Source organism: Salmo trutta, chromosome 28 (genome assembly GCF_901001165.1).
Source record: "Salmo trutta chromosome 28, fSalTru1.1, whole genome shotgun sequence".
Taxonomy (NCBI): domain Eukaryota; kingdom Metazoa; phylum Chordata; class Actinopteri; order Salmoniformes; family Salmonidae; genus Salmo; species Salmo trutta.
This window is the reverse complement of record NC_042984.1, coordinates 3027898-3044958: the sequence shown is the minus strand read 5'-3', so window position 1 is coordinate 3044958 and position 17061 is coordinate 3027898. Positions and strand designations below refer to the sequence as shown.

General features: G+C 45.5%; 1 protein-coding gene across 1 annotated transcript in view; it reads right to left on the bottom strand.

Annotated features, from left to right (window-relative positions):
- mecp2 (methyl CpG binding protein 2) overlaps positions 1–8825 on the bottom strand; it is a 33996-nt gene extending 25171 nt beyond the window's left edge. The window contains exon 1 of the mRNA XM_029718318.1: positions 8808–8825. The gene's annotated coding sequence lies outside the window, so the exon portion shown is untranslated. The remainder of the gene's footprint in view (positions 1–8807) is intronic.
- Positions 8826–17061: the final 8236 nt, after the last annotated feature.

The window sequence follows — 17061 nt, the reverse complement described above, 5'->3', positions numbered from 1 at the left end:
CAGGTTGCAGTTGTAAATGAGAACTTGTTCTCAACTAGCCTACCTGGTTAAATAAATGTGAAATTGAAAAACATATATATATCATGTCACCGTGTGGGACTGTGGGTCAATCAACCTTGTCGGAGTGGGCGCCCTGATCTGGGGGGGGCATATAGGGTGTGGCCAGGGTTTGTTTGGGGTGGTCTCAGCTGGTTGGGGTGTGGCTGGTGATGCTGTGGTCTAGGTGTCCTTCAGGAGGGGTGTCTCGCTGGTCTGGGAGGGGTGTCTCGCTGGTCTGGGAGGGGTGTCTCGCTGGTCTGGGAGGGGTGTCTCGCTGGTCTGGGAGGGGTGTCTCGCTGGTCTGGGCAGGGTGTCCAATGCTCTGTTGCTCCTGTGTGAAGTGCTGGGGCTGTGGTTGAAGGTGACGTCCTTCAGGGTCCTGGCAAAAGTTGGGATTGTTGCCTTGTAGAGGTGGACCTGGTTTCCTCAATGTCTATTATTCAGAGTTTCTGCCCTGGGCCAATACACTCTCTCTTGACATAGTGGTAATGTAGCACTCTTATAGCACTCTGCCATGCCAGGGGATGGTCTGTGTGGAAAATTAAATTGCTTACGTTCCCCTCTTTGTAGCAGTTAGCAAATAGTGTATGTGGATTTTCCTTGAGGAGCATTACAGTACAGTACTAATTTGATGTTAAAAATAACATTGCACAATTTTTGTCAACATTTTTATTTGTATTGAAGGTTTTGATATAGAGGGTAGTATCCTGTTTAAATCCAAGTATATCTACATCTAAACAACTCTATCTGAAGAACTCAGGAGACCATGATTTCATGACCTCTCTCTTTCTTTCTCTATCCATCCCCCCCTCCATTCTGTCTCCCTCCTTTCCTTTCCCTTACCTCTAATCTATTTTTCTCTCTCCCGCCTCCACCTCTCTCCACTTTCCTACCTCCACAGACAGGATATTGCAGAAGAGATACTGTATGCATCAAGGGTATTGGCGCATAAATCCATACATTGCATTCAAGGCAAAAAAAAGTTGGTGATAGAGCTGCAATGGGTAAACTGGCAAAAGACCCAAACCAGGTTTCCATCCAACCCTTTTTATGCAAGTAAATTACTTGTTGGTAAAAAAAAAAATGACAGGCCTAATGGAAACATACAAAACACGCCAGACAAGGTGGGACCTTTATGTGTTGGTAATGTAATGGAAACACAAAACACGCCAGACAAGGTGGGACCTTTATGTGTTGGTAATGTAATGGAAACATACAAACACGCCAGACAAGGTGGGACCTTTATGTGTTGGTAATGTAATGGAAACATACAAAACACGCCAGACAAGGTGGGACCTTTATGTGTTGGTAATGTAATGGAAACATACAAAACACGCCAGACAAGGTGGACCTTTATGTGTTGGTAATGTAATGGAAACACAAAACACGCCAGACAAGGTGGGACCTTTATGTGTTGGTAATGTAATGGAAACACAAAACACGCCAGACAAGGTGGGACCTTTATGTGTTGGTAATGTAATGGAAACATACAAAACACGCCAGACAAGGTGGACCTTTATGTGTTGGTAATGTAATGGAAACACAAAACACGCCAGACAAGGTGGGACCTTTATGTGTTGGTAATGTAATGGAAACATACAAAACACATCAGACAAGGTGGGACCTTTATGTGTTGGTAATGTAATGGAAACATACAAAACACGCCAGACAAGGTGGGACCTTTATGTGTTGGTAATGTAATGGAAACACAAAACACGCCAGACAAGGTGGGACCTTTATGTGTTGGTAATGTAATGGAAACACAAAACACGCCAGACAAGGTGGGACCTTTATGTGTTGGTAATGTAATGGAAACACAAAACACGCTAGACAAGGTGGGACCTTTATGTGTTGGTAATGTAATGGAAACACAAAACACGCCAGACAAGGTGGGACCTTTGTGTTGGTAATGTAATGGAAACACAAAACACGCCAGACAAGGTGGGACCTTTATGTGTTGGTAATGTAATGGAAACACAAAACACGCTAGACAAGGTGGGACCTTTATGTGTTGGTAATGTAATGGAAACACAAAACACGCCAGACAAGGTGGGACCTTTATGTGTTGGTAATGTAATGGAAACACAAAACACGCCAGACAAGGTGGGACCTTTATGTGTTGGTAATGTAATGGAAACATACAAAACACGCTAGACAAGGTGGGACCTTTATGTGTTGGTAATGTAATGGAAACACAAAACACGCCAGACAAGGTGGGACCTTTATGTGTTGGTAATGTAATGGAAACACAAAACATGCCAGACAAGGTGGGACCTTTGTGTTGGTAATGTAATGGAAACATACAAAACACGCTAGACAAGGTGGGACCTTTATGTGTTGGTAATGTAATGGAAACATACAAAACACGCCAGACAAGGTGGGACCTTTTTTGTGTTGGTAAAATGAATTATGCGAGAAATCTCAGTGGAAACGCTTTTATGCACAAATATTGATATAATAACCATCATATCGAAGTAAAACTTCGAGTCACACGATGATGACATGCGGTCCTCTCACTACGACTCGTCGGGAAAGCATGCAGTTTATTATTAAACTACACACGAAATAAATGATGAACTTCACAGGGTGGTGAAAGTGTAATGTGATGAGCTTGATGTTCCTTTACAATAAATATCAAGGGTCTTATTGTGGTGATATGATAATCGATGCTTGGCTGCCGTTTGACAAATACAAAAAACAATCTTGCTCTTTTTGTCCATTTAATAATCTCATGTAGGCTATACGCGCCCTCTAGCCAACAGCGCGTAGATACATACTGCGTCTGCCCGCTGTGTGTGTTGGCTAGAACGCACAGTACGCTTGCTGTATAATATAACGCAACATTTCTTTTAGTTATAAAACTATCAGTATAGTTGAAAATGCAAGGAAAACCCATTTCACTTGAATTGTTTTATTTGGTTCATGAGAATTTAACCGCAAAATGTATGTTTATGTGCATTAGGTCATCGTGCACAGTCTTTTTTTTTTTTTTTTTAAATCTGCAACAAGTCAATTTGACGAAAACACATCTCTGGTGGGAAAATGCACTTTTTGTTTTTATGCGGATTTTGGAATATTCCTATGGAAAATGTGTCGCCAATTGGATGGAAACCTAGCTACGGACAGACGTCCACTCAGAGGCAGACAGAGACAGACAGGCAGATATATAAACTCACATACAGGCAGGGAGGCAAACAGACATATAAACTCACAGGCAGACAGGCAAACTCTAAACTCAAACTTAAACCTAACCCTAGCTTTATGTCCACATCCCAGCACAACCCTAAACCTAGCTTTATGTCCACATCCCAGTTCAACCCTAAACCTAGCTTTATGTCCACATCCCAGTTCAACCCTAACCCTAGCTGTATGTCCACATCCCAGTTCAACCCTAACCCTAGCTTTATGTCCACATCCCAGTTCAACCCTAAACCTAGCTTTATGTCCACATCCCAGTTCAACCCTAACCCTAGCTGTATGTCCACATCCCAGTTCAACCCTAAACCTAGCTTTATGTCCACATCCCAGTTCAACCCTAAACCTAGCTTTATGTCCACATCCCAGTTCAACCCTAAACCTAGCTTTATGTCCACATCCCAGTTCAACCCTAACCCTAGCTTTATGTCCACATCCCAGTTCAACCCTAAACCTAGCTTTATGTCCACATCCCAGTTCAACCCTAACCCTAGCTGTATGTCCACATCCCAGTTCAACCCTAAACCTAGCTTTATGTCCACATCCCAGTTCAACCCTAACCCTAGCTTTATGTCCACATCCCAGTTCAACCCTAAACCTAGCTTTATGTCCACATCCCAGTTTAACCCTAACCCTAGCTTTATGTCCACATCCCAGTTCAACCCTAAACCTAGCTTTATGTCCACATCCCAGTTTAACCCTAAACCTAGCTGTATGTCCACATCCCAGCACAACCCTAAACCTAGCTTTACATCTTGACTCAGCTCTTGAAGGAGTTAGGGTTGATGTGGACAAGAAGTTAGTGTTAGTGGTGAGCTGGGAATTTCTATGAAGTTAAGGTTGAGGCTAGGTTTAGGGTTGATCTGGGATGTGGACATAAAGCTAGGTTTAGGGTTGAACTGGGATGTGGACATAAAGCTAGGTTTAGGGTTGATCTGGGATGTGGACATAAAGCTAGGTTTAGGGTTGAGGTTACTGTTCGGGTTGAGCTGGGAGTGGACTTAACTCTTGACATAACCCCTAACCTTAATCCAATTAACAATGAATTAATTTGTCCCTGCCCACTACATGTCAGAAAGGTAGGCCTCACTTGAACTCTGACCTATAGTTAGAGCTCTGCTACCCAACCCGAACCCCACGTGCCACAACATTACACATCGAATTAGAGGCTTTTTTCCCCTCATTAATAACTAGAGTACTGGCAGGGCTCGGGTATCATTAAATGGATCACTAACATTTTGAAGCTGAGCCATTTTGCTCGTGCTCTGCTGTTGCGAGGTACAGTCATATCAGACGAAGATCATAACATGCATGGTGTTAAGAGTGACAACAAAAAAGTATTTAACTGTTCTCTCTCTCTCTCATCTCGTCATTGAGTAGAGCAGCCCAGAGCCGTTGCTGTGGATACTCACCGACTCAGAGCCATCTTGAGAAGAGTGCATGCAGAGTGAGCTGCACTCAGGGAGCGAGTGACAGACCGAAAGGAGAAGCTAATGTATTTACTAATGGAGGAAGTTATTTCAGAATTCGGGGCAGGGCCCGGGCTTTAAATTTGACAGAAGCAATCAGGCCTGGGTTGGGAAGGCCTGAACGTCGCACACATGGGTAGGACACGGGCGTAGAATTCATGCCCGCGCAGGGCTCTAACTATAGTTGATGTGCTTTTGAGTGGCATCGTTCAGAACGGTTCAGCCAAGATGTGGAGATGAAGTGAGGGTTAGGTTAGAGTTAGGGTTAGGTTAGAGTTAGGGTCAGGGTTAGAGTTAGAGTTAGGGTCAGAGTTAGAGTTAGAGTTAGGGTCAGGGTTAGAGTTAGAGTTAGGGTCAGGGTTAGAGTTAGGGTTAGGGTCAGGGTTAGAGTTAGAGTTAGGGTCAGGGTTAGAGTTAGGGTTAAAGTTAGGGTCAGGGTTAGAGTTAGGGTCAGGGTTAGAGTTAGGGTCAGGGTTAGAGTTAGGGTTAAAGTTAGGGTCAGGGTTAGAGTTAGGGTCAGGGTTAGAGTTAGGGTCAGGGTTAGAGTTAGGGTCAGGGTTAGAGTTAGGGTCAGGGTTAGAGTTAGGGTTGAGCTGGGATGTGGCCATGAAGTTGGAGTTAGGGTTAGAGTTAGGGTCAGGGTTAGAGTTAGGGTCAGGGTTAGAGTTAGGGTTGAGCTGGGATGTGGCCATGAAGTTGGAGTTAGGGTTAGAGTTAGGGTTAGAGTTAGGGTCAGGGTTAGAGTTAGGGTCAGGGTTAGAGTTAGGGTCAGGGTTAGAGTTAGGGTCAGGGTTAGAGTTAGGGTCAGGGTTAGAGTTAGGGTCAGGGTTAGAGTTAGGGTCAGGGTTAGAGTTAGGGTCAGGGTTAGAGTTAGGGTTGAGCTGGGATGTGGCCATGAAGTTGGAGTTAGGGTTAGAGTTAGGGTCAGGGTTAGAGTTAGGGTCAGGGTTAGAGTTAGGGTTGAGCTGGGATGTGGCCATGAAGTTGGAGTTAGGGTTAGGGTCAGGGTTAAAGTTAGGGTTAGGTTAGAGTTAGGGTTGAGCTGGGATGTGGCCATGAAGTTGGAGTTAGGGTTAGAGTTAGGGTCAGGGTTAGAGTTAGGGTCAGGGTTAGAGTTAGGGTCAGGGTTAGAGTTAGGGTCAGGGTTAGAGTTAGGGTCAGGGTTAGAGTTAGAGTTAGGGTTGAGCTGGGATGTGGCCATGAAGTTGGAGTTAGGGTTAGAGTTAGGGTCAGGGTTAGAGTGAGGGTCAGGGTTAGAGTTAGGGTCAGGGTTAGAGTTAGGGTCAGGGTTAGAGTTAGGGTTGAGCTGGGATGTGGCCATGAAGTTGGAGTTAGGGTTAGGGTCAGGGTTAAAGTTAGGGTTAGGTTAGAGTTAGGGTTGAGCTGGGATGTGGCCATGAAGTTGGAGTTAGGGTTAGAGTTAGGGTCAGGGTTAGAGTTAGGGTCAGGGTTAGAGTTAGGGTCAGGGTTAAAGTTAGGGTTAGGTTAGAGTTAGGGTTGAGCTGGGATGTGGCCATGAAGTTGGAGTTAGGGTTAGAGTTAGGGTCAGGGTTAGAGTTAGGGTCAGGGTTAGAGTTAGAGTCAGGGTTGAGCTGGGATGTGGCCATGAAGTTGGAGTTAGGGTTAGAGTTAGGGTCAGGGTTAGAGTTAGGGTCAGGGTTAGAGTTAGGGTCAGGGTTAAAGTTAGGGTTAGGTTAGAGTTAGGGTTGAGCTGGGATGTGGCCATGAAGTTGGAGTTAGGGTCAGGGTTAGAGTTAGGGTCAGGGTTAGAGTTAGGGTCAGGGTTAGAGTCAGGGTTGAGCTGGGATGTGGACATGAAGTTGGAGTTAGGGTCAGGGTTAGAGTTAGGGCCTCAACCGTAGACATAACCCTAACCTTTAATCCAATGAACAATGAATTCATTTCTTCCATAGAAAATAATAACCTACAGCTCTCACATACTCATGACGCACCTGGTTGACTGCGATTGAGCTAGCTAACCGTCCTTTGCACACAACCAGTCGTGCATGACCTTCTAGGGATGCCCTGTTGAGGTTCAGCTTCCTGTGGCAACAGGAAGTGTCTCTCCCTACAGTTACACAAAAACACTGGCTTCCATATCCTCTGTAGAACGGTCAAATGTTAATGTAAACACTTGAAACAGGGCATCGTTAAAGAATGTCCCCCGTAAACCGTACATTGATATATTTGTGACCTGGCATGAGAAATGTTGAAATCAATCAACGCTTAAAGCATTTTTTTTTAACCTCCATTGAACACAATCGTCTTGCAGTTCTAGAAACTAAGAGCCTTGTTATGAATTCTGAAGAGGATATTGGTCCCATTTTTTTTTAAATAATAAAAATGAGATAAACTTGAAACAGTCTTTCTGCCTGCCTAACTGCCTGTATGTCTGTCAGACTGTCTGTCTGACGACAGGAAGTGACTTCATTCGGGGTCTTATGGACGGTTTCGAAAGGACAATTTTTTTGATCTTCCTAAATTTGACATATTTGTTAATGGAGGACACAGCATGAGAAATTTGAAGTCAAATCAACCCAAAAGCATTTTTTGACCTCCCATTGGACAAAATGGGCTTGCAGTTCTAGAGACTAAGAGGCTTTTATTACATTCTGAAGAGGATATTGGTCCCATTTTATTTTTGATTGACTTGAAACCGTCTGTCTGTCTGCCAGCCTGTCTGCCAGTCAGCCAGTCAGCCAGTCAGCCTGTCTGCCTGTCTGCCTGTCTGCCTGCCTGCCTGCCTGTCTGCCTGCCTGCCTGTCTGCCTGCCTGCCTGCCTGTCTGCCTGCCTGCCTGCCTGCCTGCCTGTCTGCCTGCCTTCCTTCCTTCCTTCTTATCCAAGAGCTTTGTTATGAATTCTTGAATGAATTCTAAAGAGTGAATGAATTCTACAGAGGATGTTAGTCGATTTTAGTTTATTAACCAGTTAAACGTAACCGAAAATGTAATCTCCGTAATCCACCAAAGGTAATTTTTTTTATTGTGAGAGGGCCATAAACAATAACTAGTAATGCTACATACTCCAAGAAAGGTTAAAATCTCACCTTTCTTGGTTAAAAAAATAGCTATATACTGCTGAGGTGTAGTCACTTTTTTTTGAGGACACAAGCACACAGTAACCGTAAGGTTGCTGGATCGAATCCCTGAGCTGACAAGGTAAAAATCTGTCCTTCTGCCCCAGAGCAAGGCAGGTAACCCCCTGTTCCCCGGGCGCCGAAGATGTGGATGTCGATTATGGCAGCCCCCCCCTGCACCTCTCTGATTCAGAGGGGTTGGGTTAAATGCGGAAGACACATTTCAGTTGAATGCATTGTTGTACAACCTGACTAGCTATCCCCCCTTCAACAAAAGTGTATGAATAAGGCTTTAAATTACTTATATACTTTCTAAATATTGCATAATAAAATTATAAAACTATAAGATTTCACTTTCCTTTATAACTGTAAAATACATATTTGTATGTTTAGTGTTAGAGAAAATGTGCATTAATTTCTAAAGGTCTCTCTTGATCAAAATGTCTGAGATTCATCAATATAAATTGATTTCTGAATGTGATAGCGTGATTGCTGTGAACGTCTCACAGAGCTCTAGCTTGACTTCCTGAACTCGTTAGGAGCTCGCCTTTCATCTTATATTCATATTGTCCGTCTATAACAGTGTTTTTTATTTATTTAAAATCTATACATTATTTGAGATTCATCAATATAAATTGATTTCTGAATGTAATACAGTGATGAAATCACCATCGCTTGCTGCGCTACGATGTAAGATTACAGGGATTTAAGAGGAGGCTCCAAGATGGCAGCTTGAACGCACGTTTCCTACCGAGCTCTGCATACCAACTTTTGAAAGATAATGAAAAGTGTATTTTTTTTGAACTACCAAACTAATAATTTGCTTGCTAAAAACATCAGGTTATTGATGATTTAAGATTTATATTTTCCAAAATGTCACAGTGCGCTGACAGAAAGAGAAATCTTATTGCTACCTCCTCAGCTAGTAATGCTCAGGCATCATCCAATGTCGTTACACAGGAAGCAAAACGCTTTGATTGACAAACTGCCACAACTATACCGCTCTGACAGACTCTATGACACTTACCGGGTCAGACGAGGATTTTCCTTCTTTGCCTATAACCCCAAGCAAACCTCAAGCTTCCAAGAAAGGCATGTGTTGAACTGGGCCCAGATGTCGCCGCCAATAATGATGTTATCGCCACTCTTTCCAGGCTCATCAATGCAAGGTCCGAAGCCATAGAGAAAATGGTTGGCGACAACGCAATGAAAATCGAGGTCTTAAAAATAAAAAAAAGTTGACTTTGCATGCATGGAAATCAAGGATGTTAAGGTCACCCACGTTGAAAAGCGTGTCGAAAAGGAGGAGGGAAAGATGGACTTGTGCCAAAGAAGAATCGCGAAACTCGAAAGCTACCCCAGACGGTGGAATCGGAGACTGTATGGAGTTCCCGAGGCAGATGGGGAGGAAAACGTGCGGCAAGAGACCGTCAAAGTCTGCCAAGCTATCCTACCTGTGGAGAAGGCTAAACTAACAGATGTTATCCACACTGTACATCGCCTCGGGCACGACAAGGCAGGGTGACTCCAAGCCCAGAGGTGTCATTCTCCAGTTCACATCACGGATCTACAGGGATGCCATTTGGAAAGCAACCAAGAAATCTACTTTCCTACGCGATAACAATCTGGGGTTTGCTGAAGACCTCTCGAAAGCAGACAGAGAAAAGGAGAGAGAAACTGTGGCCAGCTGTGGATAAAGCACGAAAAGAAGGGAAAGCGGCTTATTTCATCGGAGGGCGCGCTTTCATCGACGGATCTGAAATCAACCTTCCTCGTTGAGGACTGTCATAGGCTGTGCCTGTTGGTCAACATAGGCTACCTAGATAGCTACCTCTGATGTGAGCAGATCTCACTCTCAGCTCTAAGGTGATTTAACCTTCGTTCTAACTGCACAGGACTACTGGAGTAATGGATATGTTCTATTGTATTTGTTCTCTCACTTCTGATATTTCTACCTACATTTACATTTACATTTAAGTCATTTAGCAGACGCTCTTATCCAGAGCGACTTACAAATTGGTGCATTCACCTTATGATATCCAGTGGAACAACCACTTTACAATAGTACATCTAAGATCTTTTGTTGTTTCTTGTTCTGGCAGTTAGCTTTGTTATGCTAAACTATTCTCACTCAAGCATATATATATACGGTGTGCAACGCTGGTTTCCTTCCATTCATTTTTCGATTTGTGATTGTTGTTTAGCTCATAGTACTTTGTTCTATATTCCACTTTGTCATTGTCTATAGTTTCACTCAATGCTAGGGGGGGTTAAGAAATAATGTAAAGCGCAAAGCATTATTTTTATTTGCCTAACAGCTTAAAACAAATTTATGTTCCCCCCCCCCCCCCCCCCAAGAGTCTCATTCAGTTGCTACCGACGTCAACTTCTGGAGATGTCAGTGATGTATGTCTCTCTCATGGTTCTGAACTCTCTGCTGGAGATATCACTCTAATGAATCATTTCAATGGAAGTATTTTGCACTCAGACCGGGACCCTATTGGTCACTTTCTTTGTCTTGTCATCAACTGTAACAACATCATCATTACCAACATTTATGGGTTCGATTCCAAACTTGAAAATGATCACTTACGTATTCTCCATTGGCTAACCAAGTTCTCAAATGCTTCACTTATAGTAGGTGGTGATTTTAATATTTATCAGAACAATTTAATTGAGCGATGGCCTCCGGGACAGTCCACTTGATTTAACTAGACAAGTCAGTTAAGAACAAATTCTTATTTTCAATGACGGCCTAGGAACAGTGGGTTAACTGCCTTGTTCAAGGGCAGAATGACAGATTTTTACCTTGTCAGCTTGGCGATTCGATCTTGCAACCTTTCGGTTACTAGTCCAACGCTCTAACCACTAGGCTACCTGCCGCCCCACTTCTATGAATACAAGTTTGAAGCAGTTTATGGAAAGGTTTGATATTATAGATATTTGGAGAGTAAAGTTTCCTGATGACAAGTCTTTCACATGGAGTAATAAGGCACGATCCAGACAATCACACATAGATGTTTGGCTGGTGTCTAAATGTTTTGATAAACAGGGAATTTCTGTTAACATCCTGGCCACTATCCTTACTGATTGTATAGCAAATTACACTGCTCCAAAAAATAAAGGGAACACTAAAATAACACATCTTAGATCTGAATGAAAGAAATAATCTTATTAAATACTTTTTTCTTTACTTAGTTGAATGTGCTGACAACAAAATCACACAAAAATAATCAATGGAAATCCAATTTATCAACCCATGGAGGTCTGGATTTGGAGTCACACTCAAAATTAAAGTGGAAAACCACACTACAGGCTGATCCAACTTTGATGTAATGTCCTTAAAACAAGTCAAAATGAGGCTCAGTAGTGTGTGTGGCCTCCATGTGCCTGTATGACCTCCCTACAACGCCTGGGCATGCTCCTGATGAGGTGGCGGATGGTCTCCTGAGGGATCTCCTCCCAGACCTGGACTAAAGCATCTGCCAACTCCTGGACAGTCTGTGGTGCAACGTGACGTTGGTGGATGGAGCGAGACATGATGTCCCAGATGTGCTCAATTGGATTCAGGTCTGGGGAACGGGCGGGCCAGTCCATAGCATCAATGCCTTCCTCTTGCAGGAACTGCTGACACACTCCAGCCACATGAGGTCTAGCATTGTCTTGCATTAGGAGGAACCCAGGGCCAACCGCACCAGCATATGGTCTCACAAGGGGTCTGAGGATCTCATCTCGGTACCTAATGGCAGTCAGTACCTAATGGCCCCCCCCAAAGAAATGCCACCCCACACCATGATTGACCCACCACCAAACCGGTCGTGCTGAAGGATGTTGCAGGCAGCAGAACGTTCTCCACGGCGTCTCCAGACTCTGTCACGTCTGTCACATGTGCTCAGTGTGAACCTGCTTTCATCTGTGAAGAGCACAGGGCGCCAGTGGTGAATTTGCCAATCTTGGTGTTCTCTGGCAAATGCCAAACGTCCTGCACGGTGTTGGGCTGTAAGCACAACCCCCACCTGTGGACGTCGGGCCCTCATACCACCCTCATGGAGTCTGTTTCTGACCGTTTGAGCAGACACATGCACATTTGTGGCCTGCTGGAGGTCATTTTGCAGGGCTCTGGCAGTGCTCCCCCTGCTCCTCCTTGCCCAAAGGCGGAGGTAGCGGTCCTGCTGCTGGGTTGTTGCCCTCCTACGGCCTCCTCCACGTCTCCTGATGTACTGGCCTGCCTCCTGGTAGCGCCTCCATGCTCTGGACACTACGCTGACAGACACAGCAAACCTTCTTGCCACAGCTCGCATTGATGTGCCATCCTGGATGAGCTGCACTACCTGAGCCACTTGTGTGGGTTGTAGACTCCGTCTCATGCTACCACTAGAGTGAAAGCACCGCCAGCATTCAAAAGTGACCAAAACATCAGCCAGAACCACTCCTTTATTGGGGGTGTCTTGCTAATTGCCTATAATTTCCACCTGTTGTCTATTCCATTTGCACAACAGCATGTGAATTTTATTGTCAATCAGTGTTGCTTCCTAAGTGGACAGTTTGATTTCACAGAAGTGTGATTGACTTGGAGTTACATTGTGTTGTTTAAGTGTTCCCTTTATTTTTTTGAGCAGTGTATATTGACTTTAAACTTTATATCTCTGATAATGGCCTTGGCAGAGCATCCTACTGGAAGCTTAAATGCTCTATATTAGAGTTGGTCAAGATAATTTAATTACACACTTTTGGAACAAAGCTTTTAAATGACATTTCATACAGTAATAACTGGGAGCTTTTTAAATATGAGGTTGGAAAATATTTAAGAAAATATGGGAGTGTTCTTGCCGAGGAGAGCTGAAGAAGAAAGTGTAATTACAAAGATCACCTGTCTTGTTCAAAAGACTGTTGAAAGTTTCTCAGAGGAGGACAAGTCTGTTCTGTTTGAGCTACAAAACAAGTTGAATGATATGTATAAACTGAAAGCAGAGGGAGCCTGTATGAGCTGGAAGCAGAGGGAGCCTGTACGAACTGGAAGCGGAGGGAGCCTGTACGAGCTGGAAGCAGAGGGAGCCTGTACGAACTGGAAGCGGAGGGAGCCTGTATGAGCTGGAAGCGGAGGGAGCCTGTATGAGCTGGAAGCGGAGGGAGCCTGTATGAACTGGAAGCGGAGGGAGCCTGTATGAACTGGAAGCGGAGGGAGCCTGTATGAACTGGAAGCGGAGGGAGCCTGTATGAGCTGGAAGCGGAGGGAGCCTGTATGAACTGGAATCAGAGGGAGCCTGTATGAACTGGAAGCATCTAGGAAGATGTGGCTTGAGGAGGGTGGACAAAATTCTTCTTATTTTTTTCAGGTTAGAAAAATACCACTCTAAATATTAATGGTCTCATCACAGATGATCCCAAATGAATCTCTAACTTTACATTTTAGTCATTTAGCAGACGCTCTTGTCGAGCGCGACTTACAGTAGCGAATGCATACATTTCATACATTTTTCTCTGTACTGGTCCCCCGTGGGAATCGAACCCACAACCCTGGCGTTGCAAACACCATGCTCTACCAACTGAGCCACACGGGACCACTTTAGTATTGTGAGGTTTCCTCAACTCTTTTTTTCTTTGACTCTCTGGGGGATGTGAAATCAGTTGGGGAGGCTGAGAGGGAACAGGGGTGATGACCCTATTATAGTTGAAGAGATCATTTATTCTATTGAACACCTTCAAAATAATAAGTCTCCTGGGACTGATGTTATATCTGCTGAGTTTTACAAAACTTTTTCTCAACAGTTTTCTGTTGGAGGTATTTTCTGATTACATTGATAATATAATAATGCTCTCCCTCCCAGTTTCACTCAAGGTCTGATTACATTAATCCCTAACCCCAAGAAAGACTTGCTTCTCCTCGATAATCGGCGTCCAATCTGTCGGCTCAATAATGACTACAAAATATTAGCCTCTATATTTTCAAAAAGAATGAAGGCAGTATTGGACTCCATTATAGAAGAGACCCAATCTGGCTTCATGAGGAATAGACATATATCTAATAATATCTGACTGGTGTTAGACCTTATTGACTATTCTGATCTAATCTTCGATGATAGTTTTTATTGTCGTCTTAGACTTTTATAAAGCCTTCGATACAGTGGAACATGAGTTTCTATTTCTCTCCCTTGAGAAATTTGGTTTTGGGGAATTATTTTGTAGTACTATTAAAACTCTTTTATATGAATGGGAACAGTTCAATGAAATTAAATCATGGCACTTCTCCTAGATTTGATTTGAAAAGAGGAATTAGGCAAGGTTGCCCAATTTCGCCATTACCTCTTCCTGCTTGCAACCCAACTTCTTACAAGTTCTGTTAAATCCAGCGATATAAAAGGGATTTCTATTTCTGACAGAGGTATTATCATAAATCAGCTTGCAGATGACACAACCCACTTTTTGAAAGATGCTGACCAGATTCCTAGAGCAGTCGATGTGATGAAATATATTTTCCAAAGCATCTGGTCTTTTCCCTAAACCTCAATAAGTGTGAATTGTTTGCTGTTAACGACTGTGTGATACCCTCTATATGCAATATTCCAGTCAAGGAAAAAGTAACATACCTTGGGATTACCATTATCTAAAGATCAACAGGAAAGATGCTCATTAAACTTTATACCTATTATTGAAAAAAAAAAAGAAGTTGAACCATTGGTTGCAGAGGGATTTATCCTTGAAAGGTTGATTATTGCTTTCTAAAGCTGAAGGTATCTCCAGACTTACTTATGCAGCCCAGTCCCCTACATACAGCCCAGTCCCCTCCACGCGGCCCAGTCCCCTACACGCAGCCCAGTCCCCTACACGCAGCCCAGTCCCCTCCACGCAGCCCAGTCCCCTCCACGCGGCCCGGTCCCCTCCCCTCCACGCGGCCCAGTCCCCTACACGCAGCCCAGTCCCCTCCACGCGGCCCGGTCCCCTCCCCTCCACGCGGCCCGGTCCCCTCCCCTACACGCAGCCCAGTCCCCTCCACGCAGCCCAGTCCCCTCCACGCAGCCCAGTCCCCTCCACGCGGCCCTGTCCCCTCCCCTCCACGCGGCCCGGTCCCCTCCCCTCCACGCGGCCCGGTCCCCTACACGCAGCCCGGTCCCCTACACGCAGCCCGGTCCCCTCCACGCAGCCCGGTCCCCTCCCCTCCACGCGGCCCAGTCCCCTCCACGCGGCCCGGTCCCCTCCACGCGGCCCGGTCCCCTACACGCGGCCCGGTCCCCTACCCTCCACGCGGCCCAGTCCCCTCCACGCGGCCCGGTCCCCTCCACGCAGCCCAGTCCCCTCCACGCGGCCCGGTCCCCTACACGCGGCCCAGTCCCCTCCACGCGGCCCGGTCCCCTCCACGCGGCCCGGTCCCCTCCACGCGGCCCGGTCCCCTCCACGCGGCCCGGTCCCCTCCACGCAGCCCAGTCCCCTCCCCTCCACGCGGCCCAGTCCCCTCCCCTACACGCGGCCCAGTCCCCTCCCCTCCACGCAGCCCAGTCCCCTCCCCTCCACGCAGCCCGGTCCCCTCCACGCAGCCCGGTCCCCTCCACGCAGCCCGGTCCCCTCCCCTCCACGCAGTCCAGTCCCCTCCACGCAGCCCAGTCCCCTCCCCTCCACGCAGCCCAGTCCCCTCCCCTCCACGCAGCCCAGTCCCCTCCCCTCCACGCAGCCCGGTCCCCTCCACGCAGCCCGGTCCCCTCCACGCAGCCCGGTCCCCTCCACGCAGCCCGGTCCCCTCCCCTCCACGCAGCCCGGTCCCCTCCCCTCCACGCAGCCCGGTCCCCTCCACGCAGCCCGGTCCCCTCCACGCAGCCCGGTCCCCTCCACGCAGCCCAGTCCCCTCCCCTCCACGCAGCCCAGTCCCCTCCCCTCCACGCAGCCCAGTCCCCTCCCCTACACGCAGCCCGGTCCCTCCATCTTGACAACAAAATAGTTAAACCGGTTGACCAGGTGCTTTTCAACTTCATCTGGAAAAATCGTACACATTATATTAGGAAATCTGTCGTTATGAACACATATGACAGGTCCCGTGTGGCTCAGTTGGTAGAGCATGGTGTTTGCAACGCCAGGGTTGTGGGTTCGATTCCCACGGGGGACCAGTACGGAAAAAAAAAAAAAAAAAACATCTAAAAATCTAATTGTGCTAATGGGGAAAATGTCATATTCATAAATGTAAATTCACTAATTACAAAAAACTCTTCCGTGTTTTCTAGAAGGAATTCGAGCAGTACATTAAGACCATTCAACATTATTCTAATAAGAAAGCTGTTAAAACAATCAATAAGTGTGTTTCTTTTAAGGCCTTTGTATAATTGTAACGGTCGTCATAATGGATGGACCAAGGCGCAGCAGGTTGAGTGCTCATATTCACTTTATTAGAACACTTATAAACAAAACAAGAAAACCGGACGGACGACAAACAGTCTTGCAGGCCACACACACACACAAACAAACAAACAAACCAAACAAACAAACAAACAAACAAACAAACAAACAAACAAACAAACAAACAAACAAACAAACAACCTCCCACAAATCCCATGACAAACACATTCCTATTTATAGGACCTTCAATCAGAGGCAACGATAGACAGCTGCCTCCAATTGAAGGCCCCAACCCCAATTACCTAAACATAGAAATAGAAATGACTAGACAGAACATAGAAATACACTAACATAGAACAATGACAAAACCCCCGGAATACATAAACCAAACACCCCTCTACATACACACACACCCCGAACCATATAAAACAAACACCCCCTGCCACATCCTGACCAAACTATAATAACAAATAACCCCTTTACTGGTCAGGACGTGACAATAATCTGTAATTTGTTGTACCCCCTAGCATATGTTATCATTGTCTATTTGTATACTTCTTGTATGTATACAGATTATTCTAAATTATATATTTAAAAAAAAATAATAATCTTTGGCATATGAAAAAAAAAGTAAGATTACAGGCATGTGCTTCACTAGCCACGATGTACGGTTGATGGACAGTCGGAAGAGCGAATGAAATGTTAGGAGGGACGTCCCAGTTTTAAGTGGTTTCAGACTTCACATCCTACATCACACTGGCTCAGAACAAATACTACAGTGTCTGTGGGAACCAGGGCTATCGTTCAATGCAGGCTTTTTCGATCTACGGTGTCCACAGATCGACGTGTGAGCGACAATGTCGGTCGGAACCGGTACCAGAACCACGCAGGTCCCCACAACTCTGTCTGTCTCTGTCTGCCTGCCTGTGGAAGAGAGTAGGTGGGAGAGAGAATGGAGG